The sequence below is a fragment of the Sorex fumeus genome, unplaced genomic scaffold (genome assembly GCF_029834395.1).
Source record: "Sorex fumeus unplaced genomic scaffold, SorFum_2.1 ptg000131l, whole genome shotgun sequence".
Taxonomy (NCBI): Eukaryota; Metazoa; Chordata; class Mammalia; order Eulipotyphla; family Soricidae; genus Sorex; species Sorex fumeus.
The window spans coordinates 17,915,670-17,932,622 of NW_026606188.1; the positions used below are offsets into that span (position 1 = coordinate 17,915,670).

The 16,953-nt window shown below is 43.9% G+C and overlaps 1 protein-coding gene across 5 annotated transcripts in view; it reads left to right on the top strand.

The window, feature by feature from the left end:
- The first annotated feature begins 3,623 nt into the window (after nucleotides 1–3,623).
- The window catches only part of APC (APC regulator of WNT signaling pathway), a 150,581-nt gene continuing 137,251 nt past the window's right edge, over nucleotides 3,624–16,953 (top strand). For 4 of the 5 annotated variants that reach the window (XM_056139043.1, XM_056139045.1, XM_056139048.1 and 1 more), the window contains exon 1: nucleotides 3,624–3,776. The gene's annotated coding sequence lies outside the window, so the exon portion shown is untranslated. The remainder of the gene's footprint in view (nucleotides 3,777–16,953) is intronic. The other variant, XM_056139046.1, reaches the window with a different exon arrangement.

Here is a 16,953-nt window from a genome sequence, read left to right on the forward strand (position 1 = left end):
TATAAGAAGAGATTTTATTTTCCAGTTCCCCTTCCCCCTTTTTGCTGTTATTGTTGTTGCCATAATTGAGGATCCCTCACATGATTGTTGTGGTGCTAGACACTCAGACACAGTGTTTGGCATGTAGGCACATGTGATCACTGGGCATCACATGCTGAAATTGTAGTGCTGGTGTACTTTCTGGCTTAGTGGTAGTGCTTGTGTATGATTGCAGTGTGCCAGAGATCACATGATCTGTTGCACCACTAGGTAGACACACAGGGACTACTGTAGGTGCAACAGAGATCAAATCCAGAGACTCGAGCTTGCAAGGCAGGGGGGCAGACACTTACCACTGAGCCATACCAGGACCCAATAAAGATAAAATTATGTTTTTCTGCTACAACTTGAGCAGATCTGGATGGGGTCATGCTAAGTAAAGTCATAATAAGAAATATAAATACCATATGATCTCACGTACCTATGGTATGTAAAGAAACAAAGCAAGGTAATAGAGAACATTCAAAGCAAATCTGCCCTTAGGTATGACCAAGGGTTGGAGGAAGTAGGCTGAATGTGTCCTATGAAATAACCTTGCACTGTGGCAGTGTGTTAACACTCTACCCCTAAAGAACAGAAATACTCACACTCTTGTAAAGCAAAGACTTCAATAAAATAACCACAAATTATGTATTTTTGATTCTTTTACTCTAAAACATTCATTGCGGTTTTCAAAAAATAATTCAACTTCCTGCTATTATCTAGATCTATAAGCAAATATTCATATTTACTCTGACTTAAGTAATTGAATAAGTATAATTTAAATGCATTAAATAGTTTCCAAATGCTATGCAGTTTCACTAAACCATTTCATTTCTTTTTCAAAGCAAGTTTGTGACAAGAATATTGGCATTCCAATTTCTGAAGGCAAGAAGGAAGATCCAGAGATGCAAATCAACTAAAGTTTCTCAGATAGGAAGCATGACTAAAATGAAGAATTAGCAGGGGTGTGCCAAAGTGGTATAGCACAAGCTTTGCATGTGAGAGGTCTAGATTGCATTCCTGGAAGCTCTAAGCACCAAACTCTAAGGTCCATCGTGCTGGGGCAAGAACCCAGAGTATGGCTAATTCCCTGAATACCGATTATTGTTGCACCTGGAAAGACTCCCCCACTTTCTATTCCATTGGCGTGTAATTTCTCCTTGAAAATAAGATGAAAATTAATTTCAGGTGAAAATTAATTTTACTTATTTTCTTAATGTAACTACTATATGCCAAACACAGTAACAACAAAGTCTCCAATGGAGACGTTACTGGGCCCGCTTGAGCAAATCGACGATCAACGGGAGGGCCTTTACCTTTACCTTTACTACTATAAAATTCGGGATTCTTTATGTTGCTTGCATTGTATTTCTATTGGATACTATTGGGCTAAAGTGTTGATCAGTTGCCCCCAGGCTTGAGACTGAAAGGAGGATGGAGTCTCTCATTGTGACCCTTCCTTCTGTTGAGAGTAGTGGCATCAACCATGGTTGTGTATCATTTCAGGAGATGCATTGGCCACTGCCAGTGTCTAGGTCAAGAGGCACTGGAGGTTCTAATTTCGGTATGTGTGTCCAGTGATTGCAGCCGGGGCTTTCTGGGATCAGCACATGGTTGCACATCAAAAATTGACCCTAACCTTCTGCAGGTATCCAGCATTCTTCTAAGATGTTCCTTTTCTCCTAAAGTCCTTCATGAAAACTCCCTTTCATTCAGTCCATAATTTTCTTCCCTCCTTTCAACATCAATCCCAAATCAGATTCACTCTTGGCACTTGGCACACATTACTACTCTTACATAGAAGTGACTTTCTTCTCAGCCAGACTGTCACATTTCCCACTAAAGAAAGCATATTGTTTACAAAACTGTTTCTCAGAATCTATCAGATGGTTTGATGACAACCTCTATGGAAGAAAGCTTATTAGTCACTGCAGATGTCAGGAGGCAGAGAAGCTCTCCTTGTCCCTGCTTACACAGATGAGGAAGCTTCTCAGCCTTGGGTCTTTCCAGTGGCCTGTTGCCCATTAGGATATGCTCACACCTCCACTCTGCTGTTCTTCTCTTTTCTCTATTTCAGCTCCATCATGTACTTATGTATATATGATGCATTGATTTCCAAGGCTGCTGCAACCAAATGGCACAAACTGGTAGCTTCAAACAGCTGAAATGTCTCATCTCACGACATCTCACATCTTCTGAAGGCTCTAAGTCTGAAATCAGGGTGTTTGGGGTTCACCAGGGTTTCTTTGGTCATGCATATTTGTGAAGTATTCTTGTTGTGCCTTTCTAACTTTCAGAGAATTGACAGTGATCATTGGTACTCCTTGGTTGTCACTGAGTAACTCTGATGTCTGACTTTGACATCAAATGCTTTTCTCCCAGTGCTTCTTTATAGTGCCATCAGATAGGGGTCTACTCTACCCTAGTATGATTTAACTGAACTAATAACATCTGCAATGATCTCAGGCCCAAGTACGTTCATACTCTTTAGTACTAGAGAACAGAAGATGGACAGGATTTCAGTGTATCTTTTTAAGAGGACACATTCAACCCACAATACAGTTACCAGAGGGGGTAGAGTAGCATTGAAATCAAAGATCTTATTTTCAAGGAGCAATTACACGCCAATGGGATAGAAAGTGGGGGAATCTTTCCAGGCATATACTCCCGCATCCTCACTGGGTTTAGTCAACAAGCGTATGTTTACTTCAACTATGAACCTCAGTTGACTCATCTAAGAACTATTGGCCCTGGGTGAAGGCAGGCAGCTTCCAGCTTGCTAGAAGTTCTCCTCAGATATCTTGAGGCAAATGCCCTGATAAGCAGGAACAACGATGTGTAATCCTGGAGAGGATCCTGAATGATTTTTGTTCCAAAATGCAAATGGGCATTGGGATACATGAATGTTGTGCTGAGATTATCCCTCTTTACCATGTTTTAAAAATCTTTTTTTGAGCTGTGCTCCTGCTCAAAAGGAAAGAGTTATTGAAAGTCATTTTCAATCAAAAGCCCCTTGTTGAGATCCTACTCAGCAGTAGCAACATGACTGAGATTCTTGAATAGCCGTATCTGAAATATCTAAGGACGGCTGCTAACAGAACGAGGTCAAACCAGCAAAAATAAGCCCATTTCCAAGCAGTTTCTAGGCCCGCGAAGTCACGAGCTGTCGGGTGAACGCCGTCTCTTCAGTGGTCCCAGCAGACAGGAGGTGCTTCCATCTGTCCTTTCCGGAGCTTCCAGTGCTAACAGCGGCGGGAGAATCCTGGCAGGGCGCAGCCTTGGTCCCACGACTGACGGGACCGTGGAGAAGGCCGTGAGAGGGCGGGCGGGAGGCGCCGGCCGCCCCGCACCCGTCTTGTTTCCAGGCTTCGCGCCCGCGCCCCGCGCCTCTCGTGTGCGAGGACCCGGGAGCCGGCCCCGAGAGGCGAGAGCTGGGTGTGGGGACCAGGGCGCCGGCCCCGAGAGACGAGAGGGGGTTGCGAGGGGCCGGACGCCGGCGGTCCGGGACGCCGCGTCGGGACGGGGCGCGCAGGCGCAGAGCGCGGCACCGCCCCAAGATGGCGGCGGCCTGGTGGGCGGGGCGGGCGCACCGGAAGCGTCGGTCGGACCCGAGCGGCGGCCGGCGCGGGCCAAGGCGCTTCCCGGGGCGCGTCGTCGGCCGCCGGTGAGCGGCGCGGCGTCGCCTCGCGGGCCCGGGAGCGCCCTATGCGCGCCCGGCGGGGCTCCCGGCGCGGCGGCGGCGCCGAGCGCGGCAGGTGAGTGCGGGCGGCCGCGCGGGCCGGCGCGGGGCGGGCCGAGCTTTGTCCCGCGGGCCGCCGTGACTGGACCCGGCGCCTCGCCCGGCCGGAGCAGCGCGCGCGGGGACGAGGCGGCGGGGCCCGCCGTCCACGGCTCTTGCCGTCCGGTGGTTTGGTCTGCTGTTTGTTCCGCCTACTGAGTCGGTTTCTCCCTTTGCTGGAGGTTTCAGACCTTCCAGTGCAGGTTTTAAAATCTAGAGGTGGAATTTTGAGTGTTTTGAAAGGGAGCCGTTTGCCTGTTGGTCCCGTCCTCGGTGGGGCGTATTCGTCGCTAGCCTTCGTTTTCCTGCGACCAGGAGCCTGGGGTCAGAACGACTTGTCATTCTGGCAGGGGGATGGAAGGGTCGGGGCCTGGCACCGCCGCTGGCAGAGCTGCAGCTGGCATGGGGATTCCCGAGGCGGCCGGGTCGGGGCTCCCACGCTCACGGAGCCCGCGCTCCCTCCTGTCACCTCTTGGAACCCTCCCTGTCTGTGTGGCCGGCCCACCGTTAGCCTGCTTCCGACTTTATTTCCTTCCCGTGTAGCGGGGCTGCTCCTGTAAGTCAGCCTTTGCTCCGAGCAGCCCCATTGCTTTCTTCTCTGGAGCATGGTCAGGCTCCTTCCGCCGCCGCTCCTGTCTCGCCCCACCTGCCCAGGCTGTGCAGGTCTGGTCGCCCGCACACAGGTCAGGTGTATGCAGAGTGGGGGCCACTGTGCCTCAGCCCCGAGCTTTCATCATGTTTCTTTTTGTCTCGTGGGTTTTTATAGCAAATAGCTTGATTTATTGCTGATGAAGATCTCAGCTGTCTGAGGTGTTTTTCCTCTGCTTCCCTCGTTTCTGTCTCAGTCTCATACCCACTTTACTCCTGCTGCAAAGGACCTGTCCTTCCCTTCGTTTCAGCGCAGCCTCCTCCCCATCATCCGTCCGCTCCTTCACTGCAGTCTCCTGTTAGTGTGCCCTCCTCAGTTTCTCCCCTCTGTAGTCCGTGTATGTACTGCTGCCACTCCCAGGCTCGTTGGATGCAGTGGTGTGTGTAGTGCAGGTCTGGGAGACCATTTCGGCCTGCTGTGCCACCCCATTTCTTTCACCCTAGGGCCAGGTGTAGTGGGGGCAACATTGACTTTTGAACCAAATAGGCCTGGTTTTGAAGTTTATTAAAACTTAGTGACCCAGTTCAATGTTCTGTGACATTAACACTTAAGTGTCCAAGTGTTTTCTGCTGCTCTCTCAGTCTTCTCTCCTAGAAATAAAATAAGCACCTTCTCCTAGCCTTTTTCCAGAAGTCGTGAACTCCTTGAGAAGCTCATGCTGCCTTTTCTGGCGCAATACCTCTGATGGACTTATCCTCATTTGCTTAGCCAGTGAATGAATCCTCTCTAAAATGAGGAGATACTCTGGATCCCAAGGAGGTGTCCCCAAGGGTTGCCGTGCTTTTCAGTTGATTCCTCTGATGAGAATGTCTCTCTTGATGATGTAGAGGATCATCTTCACAGGGATGTTTCTTACTTCTGTAACTCTGCTTCCTGCTTTCACTGCTTAGTATGTGCATCTGTCTTAGCTCTGCTACGTGTGGAAGTCAACTCTTCCTCCTGATTTTTCTTTCTAACCACCTTCCTCTAAGCAATCTGGACTTGAAAGCTTGGTTCTTTGCTCACTCTCTGTCAGTTGTCAGATCCTGAATGTAGTTTTTATTAGTTTGGCCCAGGTTCAGATCCCAGTAGAAATAAGTATTTTATAACAAGGAGTTGGATTTGGAGGATTCCTGATTAGGTGGTTGAGATGCGTAAGGATATTCCTGAGGATCCCCTAAATGCTCAGTGTGCTTACTTGTGCTTATGTTTGCCTTCTTAAGGTTACAGATGGCTCTTTGCAGGCCAGACATCACATTCTCACATAGGCACTGGAGTCTGGAGGGAATTTTCCCCACTTCATCTCTTCATTCGGGAAGTAAACCATTCACAGAAGCCCTATAGGAGGTGCCATTGTGTCATGCCCAGGTCCTTATGCTAGGAAGCTGGTGAAGCTTGGGATTTCAATGTAGGAAGAAGTTAAACAGATGATTGAAGGTAAGATTTCAACTATCAGTGGCATATCTTGATAGTGTTGTGTGGAGAAATAAGCACAAATAAGAGTTTTCAGGTAGTATTGACGCTGCTTACTACCAGTTGGTGTAAGCTATGCATAGAATTTTAGTGATACATTTAGATAGTCATGAATGGCTTGTTAAAAATGGGTTACTTGGGCTAGGGAGATATTCCCGTGACAGAGAACATGCATTGCACTTACAGTACCCTTCATTCACTGCCCTGCAAGACATCTGTCTCCCCCAACCACGGCACTTAAGATGTTAGTGTGGCTCTGGTAACTGGACAGTGCATACAGTCCTGGTGGCCACTAAGCACACCAACCAGAGTGTGTGCCAGGTGTGGCCTCTGTTAAAAAATAAGACAAAAATTATTATTGGGTAAAGTTAGGATATTTGAATGCTCAGTTCCTTTAAGATTGCATATCTGCTGAGGGACCCGACCCACCCCCACCCCCCATATGAAATGGATGCATATACACCTATGTTTATTGCCCCACTTACTACAGAAGCCAGAATAGGGAAGCAACTGAAATGTCCGGTGACCGTGAAAGGGGAGAAAATGGCACCTGTATATGCAGTGGAATACTGTGCAGCAGTAAGAAAAGATGGAATCTTGCAGTTTGCTGTAACTTGTATGGAACTGGACTGTATTGTGTTAAGTGAGTCAGAAAGAGGACATGTACCAGTTGATCTTACTCATCTGTGCTATAGTGAGAAGTAAAACAGGAATAGGCCATGTCAAATGATAACAAATCTTGGGCTAAGGATTACAGAACTGAGATTACCACTCAAGGTGGGGGCTGTACCGGGAGAGTGAAGAAGTGCCTGGAAAATAAGAACAGTGATAGCTTGTGCTGGGCATTCGATGGTGAGATGTGGTAACTGTGCATCAAAACTGTCAGTGTCAACACTGCTATAAGCATATGCTCTAAATTGTGATACTTAAGAAAGGGGTGCCTATCTCATGAAGTAGATTTGTTTTTCTTCTTGAGATTGGAGACCCATAGACCATCTGTCTATGGTACATTTCTTATGGTTACAGTGATTGTGAAGCCCTGCTGACAGTGGGCAAATGGCAGTGATCTTAGTGTCCTGTGTGTTTGTTCCCAAAACACATTCATTCTTTCTAATAGTGCCCATGCACACTGGAATAGGGAAGAGCTCTGCTTTTTGAAAGGGCCCACTAGGATTCATCAGTACATAGCAAGTGGCAGAAAGCCAGATGCAAACTAGCTTTGAAAGCAGACTGATCTTTAGATCTTGAGTTAAACTTCAACTAAGGACTTTACTCAGCAGCTCATGTGAAATCAGCAAGATCTTGGCTCAATTTCATCTTGTTTTGGTTTCAGTTTCCTGTCAGTTTATCTCATGGTAGCAACTGACTGTAGTCCCTATTCAGACTTAATACCCTCATTTCACACAAAAGTAAAATGAATAGAAATTTGGTGCTTGGATTAGGTATAGTGGTGGAGGAGGGGAAAAGATCATATTTATTTAGAAGGTAATGAGAAATTTTTTATGGATTAGATATGGAGTGGGAGAGAAAGAGAAATAAGGAATAACTCTCCAGCCTTTTGACATGAGTTAACTGAATGAAAGGTTGTATATTTTATTGAGATGAAGACTATGGGACAGTGGGAGGTAGGTTTGGAGATTTAAATCAGAAATTTATTTTGGATATGCTCTTTGAGGTACCTGTTAGTCAAGTGGAAATTTTAGTCAGGCACATTTATTCGCTAGGATTTTTTTTCAGGGGGATTTTGTTTTGTTTTTTGTCCAAGCTTCATTTGGAGGGTCTGGACACCACTCCCAGCGATGCTTGGCTAACCAGATTAACTATGCGAGTGCATGATGCAGTGCTAGGCAGTAACGGGACCACGAGTACCATATCCAGTGCTGCACTTGGTGGGGCCGGGGAGAGGATTGAATCTGAATTGTGATCTCCCTAGGCTATTAGCTAAGTGTTTTAGGGAAAGGTTCAGGCAAAGATACACACTTGTGGGTTGTCAGTGTGTGCATAGTATTTCGAGGGTCATGGGGTGAGATCCCATGAAGATGAGAATGGGATTCATGGAACACCTAGAAATTTATTACTGTTTCTTTGGGTGTGGGGTGTTTGAACTACACCTGGTAGTGCCCAGAGCTTACTCCTGGTTCTGTGCTCAGGGATCACTCTTGATGCTGCATGTGGTGGTGGTGGAGATTGAAGTAGGGTCATCTGCATGTAAGTCAAGTGTGTTAACTTCTGTACTATCTTTCTAGTTCTGATGGTGATAGCTGAGTCAGAGATTGGGAGTCACTCAGTGTAAGAATGGGTGTGGAATTCAAAGTATGCTAAGGATAGCAAGTAAAGAGGCGGCACTTGACCAGGATATCCATGCCAGATAGAGAATCTGCATGTTAAAAATGTTCTACATGTACTGATGAGTGGACAAACATTACTTTGACCTAGAACAGCCAGAGCAGGAGTCCAGTAGTAGGGAAAGCCTAGAGTGTTTAGAAAGCAAGTAGTCTAGAGTAGTATTAAGTTAGTCTGTTCAAGGTTGTAATTGCTAACATGACAGTTGTATTTAGTTGCATCATCTAATGGTTTCCAGCACTATTTCTTTTGTTAGCATAGTGTCTCTCATTTCTGACTTGTTGTAGATGCTCAGGAAATACTGAATAAGTGGACATGGCATTTCCATGTGTAAGATTGCTGTCTTTTATATTTATCCCCTCTCATTGAAATAGTTTAGAATACAGATGACATTACAGGGATTTACTTGATCATTGTATAACTGAAACCCAGGAAGTTGTATTGGGTCAAATAGATCTCAATTTCTAGTTTCTTGAGAATCGTCCATACTGTATTCCAGAAGGACTGAACCAGTTGGCATTCCCATCAGCAGTGAAGGAGTGTCCCTTATTCCCCACATCCATGCCAACACTGGTTGCTTTTATTCTTTTGGATGTGGGCCAGTCTCTGTGGTGTGAGGTGATATCTCAGTTGTTTTGATCTAAATCTCCCTGATGATTAGTGATGAAGAACATTTTTTTTATGTGCCTTTTGGCCATTCGTATTCCTTCCTTGAGAAAATTTCTGTACATTTCATCACCCCATTTCTGATGGGGTTGGATGTCTTCTTCTTATGGAGTTCAACCAGTGCCTGATATCAACCTCTTATCTGGTGGGTAGTGAGTGAATATCCTTTCCCATTCTGTAGATTGTCTTTGTATTTTGTCACTGTATCTTTTGATGTGCAGAAGCTTCTTAGTTTAATATAGTCCCGTTTGTTTATCTCTGTTTCCACTTGGTTGGTCAGTGGTGTGTCATCTTTGTAGATGTCGTTAGCCTCAATATCATGGAGGGTTTTGCCAACCTTGTGTTCAATGTACTTTATGGATTCTGGTTTGATACTGAGGTCTTTGATTTGACTTTTGTGCATGGTGTTAGGTTGAGGTCAAAGCCGATTCTTTTGCATGTGGTTATCCAGTTATGCCAGCACCATTTGTTAAAGAGTCTTTCTTTACTCCACATTTTTGGTCCTTTATCAAAGATTAGATGTTCATACATTTGGGGTTGTGTGTAGGGATATTCCACCCTGTTTCACTGGTCTGCATCTCTGCCTTTGTTCCAGTAACATGCTGTTTTGTTACCGCTTTGTAGTAGATTTTGAGGTTGGGAGGGTGATACCTCCCATTTTCTTTTTCCCAAGAATTGGTTTAGCTGTTGGTGGGCATTTGTTGTTCCATATGAATTTCAGGAGTGTTTGATCCATTTCTTTGAAGAATTTCATGGGCATCCTTATAGGGATCGCATTGAATCTGTATAATGCTCTGGGGAGTATTGCCATTTTGACAATGTTTATTCTTCCTATCCATGAGCAGGGGATATGTTTCCATTTCCTTGTGTCCTCTTTTATTTCGTGGAGTAGCGCTTTATAGTTTTCTTTGTAGAGGCCCTTTACCTCCTTAGTTAGGCTGATTCCAAGGTACTTGATTTTCTGTGGTACAATTGTGAATAGGATTGCTGTTTTCATGTCACTTTCCTCTGTCTCATTATTTGTGTATAGGAAGGCCATGGACTTTTTTTTTTTTCTCTTTTTTTTTTTTTTTTATTTATTTATTGAATCACTGTGGGAAAGGTTACAAAGCTTTCAGGTTTATGTCTCAGTCATGCAAATATCAAACACATTTCCCTTTACCAATACTTATTTTTTCCCATGAAGAACCCCAATAAAACCCCACCCCCCACCCCTCCCCGTCCCTGTGAGGCAGATGAATTCTAGTTAACACTCTATCCGCTTTGATTAGATTGTTTCAATAAAAGATTCACCACTATTATTTAGAGTTTACCCCCCCCCCCCCCCCAAATCAGACATGCTGAAAAAGCATTGTGAAGTGATTTGCTTTCTACAGCTGGGTTCAAGAATTAAATGTTGGTTTTGGATTTCTGCTATTTTACCTATTGACCCTGGAAGTATTTCTACTGAAAGTCAGATAGTTAAGAAATTGGTTTCTGTGTTCTGGAGTCGTGGCCGTGCTGGAGAGCCGCTCGTGGGGGGTAACTGGTGGCCTCGGTAGGGCGTGAGGGGCGGAGCGAAACGCCCCCCTTCCCATGAGGTTTTAGTCGCCCCCACACTCCCGGCTCATACCTGCTGTCCACAAGGCTCCCATGTGGCCGCCATCTTTCTTTCCAGAGAGGAGAGGGCGAATGGGGCAACACCCTTTCCCCTCCGGCAGACTTGATGGGCTGGATCAACGCATAGTCCGTTCACTTTTCTGATCCAAGCTGCTGGGTTCTGCATTAAGTCCTTGTGCTTCTGGGGCCAAGGGCCATGGACTTTTATGTATTTATTTTATAGGCTGCCGCTTTACTGTACAAGTCTGTTGTTTCTATGAGTTTCTTGGTAGAGGCTTTAGGATTGTCTAGGTATAGTATCATATCATCTGCAGATAGTGAGAACTTGATTTCTTCCTTTCCTATCTGTATTCCCTTAATAGCTTTTTCTTGCCTAACCACTATAGCAAGTACTTCCAGCACTATATTGAAAAGAAGTGGTGAGAGTGGGCATTCTTTTCTTGTCCCTGTTCTTAGAGAAAAGGCCCTTAGTTTTTCCCCATTGAGGATAATGCTTGCCATGGGTTTGTCATAGATGGTTTTGACTATCTTGAGGAAAGTTCCTTCAAAACCCATTTTGGTGAGTGTTTTCATCATAAATGGGTTCTGGATCTTGTCAAATGCTTTCTCTGCATCTATTGATATGATCATGTTTTTTATCTTTTGTTGATGGGCTGGAGCGATAGCACAGCTGTAGGGCGTTTGCCTTGCAAGTGGCCAACATGGCCGACCCGAGTTCGATTCCTCCGCCCCTCTCGGAGAGCCCGGCAAGCTACCGAGAGTGCCTAGCCTGCACGGCAAAGCCTGGCAAGCTACTTGTGACGTATTTGATATACAAAACAAAGTAACAATTGTCACAATGGAGACGTTACTGGGCCCGCTCGAGCAAATCGATGAACAATGGGAGGACAGTGGCAGTGACTTTTGTTGATATGATAGATTATGTTGATTGATTTCTGAATGTTAAACCATCCCTGCATCCCCGGGATGAATCCCACTCGGTCATGGTATATGATCTTTTGGATGAGTTGTTGAATTCTATTTGCTAATAGTTTGTTGAGGATCTTTGCATCCATGTTCATCAGGGTTATTGGCCTATAGTTTTCTTTGTGTTGTCTTTGCTTTTGTTATTAGGGAGATATGTGCCTCATAGAAACTGCTTGGGAGAATTTCTATTTTTTCACTTACCTGGAAAAACTTGAGGAGAACTAGCAACAGGTCCTCTTTAAATGTTTGGGAGAATTCACTAGTAAATCCATCTTGGCCTGGGCTTTTATTTTTGGGAAGACTTTTGATTATAGTTTCAATTTCCTTGATATGAATGGGTCTATTCAGATATTCCAAGTGTTCCTGGTTCAGTCTTTGGAGGTTATAGGAATCCAGGAATTTATCCATTTCTTCTAGGTTCTCTTGTTTTGTGGCATACAGACTCTCAAAGTAGTCTCTGATGATCTTTTGAATTTCATTGGTTTCTGTTGTGACGTCCCCTTTTTCCTTTCTGATTCAGTTTATAGGGTTCTCTCTCTCTCTTTCTTTGTGAGTCTTGCTAGTAGTTTATCAATCTCGTTTATTTTCTCAAAGAACCAGCTCGGTTTCATTGACCTTTTGGATTGTTTTTAGGGTTTCCATGTTATTAATTTCTGCTCTGACTTTTATTATTTCTTTCCTTCTGCTAGATTTGGTTTCCTTTTGTTGGTCTTTTTCTAAGATCTTGAGCTTTGAGGTCAAGTTATCTATGTAGGCCCTTTCTTCCTTACTGAGTAATGCTTGCAGAGATCGTATTTGTGGGTAACACCTGTTGAGGATTTGGGACTCTTCTCTTTGTCCTCTACTCGTAGTGGGGATTTGCGCTGTTTCTTTAATGCTGTTGTGGTTGTATAGAGGTAAACCCTTCAAGTTCACTAGCACTGTTCCCTCTTATTGCGGGAAAGGATTCTGAATAAGCTTGGTCGATGGTGGTCACCCTTCTCCTCTTCTAGACTATGTCCTTCCTCTCTGACATTATTCTGTGACCTGTGTTAGGCATCTAGTGAAGTATTGGAGGAGATGCTTTTTTGTATGGGGCTTGTACAGCTTGTGGATTGTTGTCATATTGTGTTTGAGGTGGCCAGGACGTTTTCCACAGAATTAGGTGATAAAGGTTGGGATGTGAGTCGATAGTACTGGGAATGGGAAATTTAAACTCAGGCCATACAGAAGGCCATGCCTACCTTTGAGGCCATGCCCCTCGAGTGGAGGCCACACCCCTAGCTGGTCTGGTTGCTAATCTCCGGGACCACAGATCTGTTTGAGAAGGATGATGGGTAGTTGCACGTGCACTCCCAGCGGAAGTCAGGTGGTGCCCCCAGGGCCAGGTTTCTGCTGCTGGAGGTAAGGGGCTCTGGGCTGGGTGGGGAGGGGGCACACAAGGGAAGTCTCAGACATGTTTGAGAAGGATGGCAGGTCTGGCAAGTCATCTTTGAAGATACTGTTAGCTTCAGTATCATGGAGGGTTTTGCCAACCTTGTCTTCAATGTACCTTATGGATTCTGGTCTGATGTTGAGGTCTTTAATCCATTTTGATCTTACTTTTGTATCGTGTTAGTTAGAGATCTGAGCTCATTTTTTTGCATGTAGCAGTCCAGTTTTGCCAGCACAATTTGTTAAAGAGGCTTTTCTTGCTCCACTTCACATTTCTTGCTCCCTTATCAAAGATTAGCTGATCATATATTTGGGGTGTGGAATGTCAGTATATTCAACCCTGTTCGATTGGTCTGCGGCTCTGCGTTTGTTACAGTACCATTGCTGTTTTAATTATTACTGCTTTATAGTAGAGTTTGAAGTTGGGGAGGTTGACTCCTCCCATTTTCTTTTTCCCAAGAATTGCTTTAGCTATTCGTAGGGGCTTATTGTTCCATATGAATATCAGGAGTGTTTGCTTCGTTTCTTTGAAGAATGTCATGAGTATCCTTATAGGGATCACATTGAATTTGTACAATTCTTTGGGGAGTATTGCCATTTTGACAATGGTAATTTTCCTGATCCATGAGCAGGGGATATCTTTCCTTTTCCTTTTGTCCTCTTTTATTTCCTGAAGTACTGTCTTGTAGTTTTCTTTGTACAGGTCTTTTGCATCCTTAGTTAAGCTGATTACTAGGTACTTGATTTTCTGAGGCACGATTGTGAATGGGATTGTTTTATTCATGTCATTTTCTTCTCATTATTTGCGTATAGGAAAGCCATGGACTTTTGGGTATTGATTTTATAGTCTGCAACTTTGCTATACAAGTCTATTGTTTCTAAGAGTTTCTTGGTAGAGGTTTTAGGGTTCTCTAAGTATAGTATCGTGTCATCTGCAGATTGTGAGAACTTGATTTCTTCCTCTCCTACCTGAATGCCCTTAATATCTTTTTCTTGTCTAACTGCTGTTGCAAGTACTTCCAGTACTATATTGAACAGCAGTGGAGGAGTGGGCATCCTTGTCTCTTGCCTGATCTTAGAGGGAAGGTTCTTAGTTTTTCCCCATTGAGGATGATCCTTGCCATAGGTTTGTCATAGATGGCTTTTTGAGGAAAGTTCCTTTAAAGCCCATTTTGGTGAGAGATTCGGTAGATTATGGACTTGACCCTGTGCCCACATGGTGCAAGTAAGTTAATATAAGTCACCTCATCAGTAAAAGGAAACATAAAATTCATATAAATCAATACAGAGAAAGCTTTTGACAAGATTCAGCATTCATGCTAAAACCCCTTGTACCTGATCTCGGGGAATTCTTTCAGTTTTTCACCAATAAAAATGACACTGGCTATAGGCTTATGATAGATGGCTTTAACTATTTTGAGGAAGGTTCCTTCCACCTCTGTTTTGTTGAGGGGTTTTGGCATGACTTAGTCTGTGATCATAGATCAGAACAATCCAAATCATCAAAATGACCGTCCTATCTAAATTGTATGTTAATTCAACACAATCCCCATCTAAATTCAGATGAAATTCTTCAAGGACTTAGAACAATCAGTAATAAAGTTTGTATGGTATCAGAAAAGATGCTGAATATACAAAGACATATTTAGAAATAAACTGACAAATGCCTTATTATGTAACTTGAAACTTTACTGTACAGCTACAGTGATCAAAACTGTATGATACTGGAATAAGGATAAACTCTGACCGGTGGATCAGAATCGAAAACTCAAGGACAAATCTCCATATCTAGGCTCAGCGATTATTTTTTTTTCCTCTTTGAGTCACACTCGCTATGCACAGGGGTTACTCCTGGCTTTGCACTCAGGAATTACTCCTGGCGATGCTCGGGACCATATGAGATGCTGAGAATCGAACTCGTGTTGGCCATGTGCAAGGCAAATACCCTACCCTCTATGCTATTGCTCCAGCCTCTCAGTGAATTCTTGACAAAGGTAGTTGAGAATATGAAATGGAATAAAGTTAGCCTCTTAAATGGTGATGAGAAAACTGGATAACCACATGTAAAAGATTAAAGGTGGATTGATATCATCCACCGTACACAAAAGTCAATTCAGAGTAGTTAAAAGACCTTGAGATAACACCAGAATCTATAAAGTACATTTAAGATAATATTGGCAGAACACTCCAAAATGTGGACCGCAAAGGTGTCTTTAATAAAACAGTGGCACTGACAAAGGCAACAAAATAAAACAATAAACAAATGAGACTACATCAAATTAAAGATTTTCTGCATGGCAAAAGAAACTTGGGCTAAAACTAAAAGACAGCTAACGAAATAGAAATCACTTAATCACTTAACTTCCCGTTAGTCGTCGATTTGCTCGAGCGGGCGCCAGTAATGTCTCCATTTGTCCCTGTCGCGTGCTAGTGTAGCCCAATGGCATCTGTTCACTCTGGGAACATGAAGGGCCTCAAACCGATCGTTCATGATCTTGACGAAGAAGTCTGACCATCTGGTAGGTGGGCGGCCACGCGGTCTTTTGACATCCCGTGGAATCCAGTCGGTAACAGCTCTAGTCCAGCGGTCTTCTTTAAAACTCATTACGTGACCAGCCCATCTGATTTTCGACACCTTGGCAAATGAGACAGCGTCCCTGATTCTTGATCGTCGATGGATGTCAGAACTCCGGATTCGTTCTCTCATTTGAGTGAAACGTGATATTCCAAGCATAGCTCTTTCTATTCTTCTTTGGGAGACCTGAATAACTACAACTGGCCTCATTCATGAAATAGAAAAAAAAATTTAAATATTTCAACTCACACATCAGATAAATTGTTGTTTTTCACAATGTAGCAACAAAAAAGTATCCGAAATCCCATAAAAATGGGGAGTGGAAATGAACAGGACTTCTGAGTAAAATAGATGGCCAATAGGTACATGAAAAACTGCTATACTTTTTAGAAATTATTTTATAATTGAATCACCATGAGATACAGTTACAAAGTTTTTCAGTCCTAAAATATTCCAACATCAGTCCCTTCACCAGTGTACATTTTCCAGCACCAGCGTCCCTCCCATCCCCCCTTTCCCCCTCCCCCCACCTGCCTCTTGGCATGCACTCTTCTCTATCTCTCTCTTCCCCCCTCCCTCTCCTTCTCCTCCCTCTCCCTTTCCCCACCTCCCCTTCTCTCCCTGTCCCTCTCCCTCTCTGTCTCTTTCTTTCTCCTCTTTTGGGCATTACGGTTTGCAATACAGATACTCAAAGGTTATCGTGCATATCCCTTTATCTCCTTTCAGCACTCAGTTCTTGTCCAGAGTGAGCATTTCCAACTATTGTCATAGTGGTCCCTTCTCTATGCTAATTGCCCTCTGCCCCCCAGATACTTGTGGCAAGCTTCCAACAGCTGGCAGTCCTCTGTCTTTTTTTTTTTTCAATCCTTGGGTATCAGTCTCAGACTATGTTTTTATATCCCACAAATGAGTGCAGTTCTTCTCTGCCCCTCTCTTCTGACTCATTTTGTTCAGAAAAAAAAAAAAAGCTGCACTATAAAAAATTGCATCATTAGAGGAATCCAAATCGGGACAATGATGTGATATCTCACTCAGTAGTAAGAACGTCACATTGGAAAAAGAGTGGAAGCAATCTCTTAACAGGGATGTGGGGGAAAGGAACTCTCATCCACTGTTCATTGGAATCTTGTCTAGTTCAACCCTTATAGAAAATAGTATGTAGAGTTCTCAGTTAACTAAGATGTGAGCTGCCATAGATACCCACCTTGGGGTATCTACTCCCAGGACAGAAACATTCATTCAAAAGGATTTATGCACACCAAGTATTCATTGTAGCACTGAGTATAGTAGCTATAGTAGCACAGACTTTGTGCCCATAGACAGATGACTGACTTAGGAAGGTGTGGCATATATTTACAGTGTAATACTATGTTATTGTAAGGAACAAGAAAATCATGCAGTTTGCTGCAACTCGGATGGAACTGGAAGCTATAATGTTAAATGAAGTAAGCTAGAAGAAGGACAAATGCAGGATGATCTCATTTATCTGCA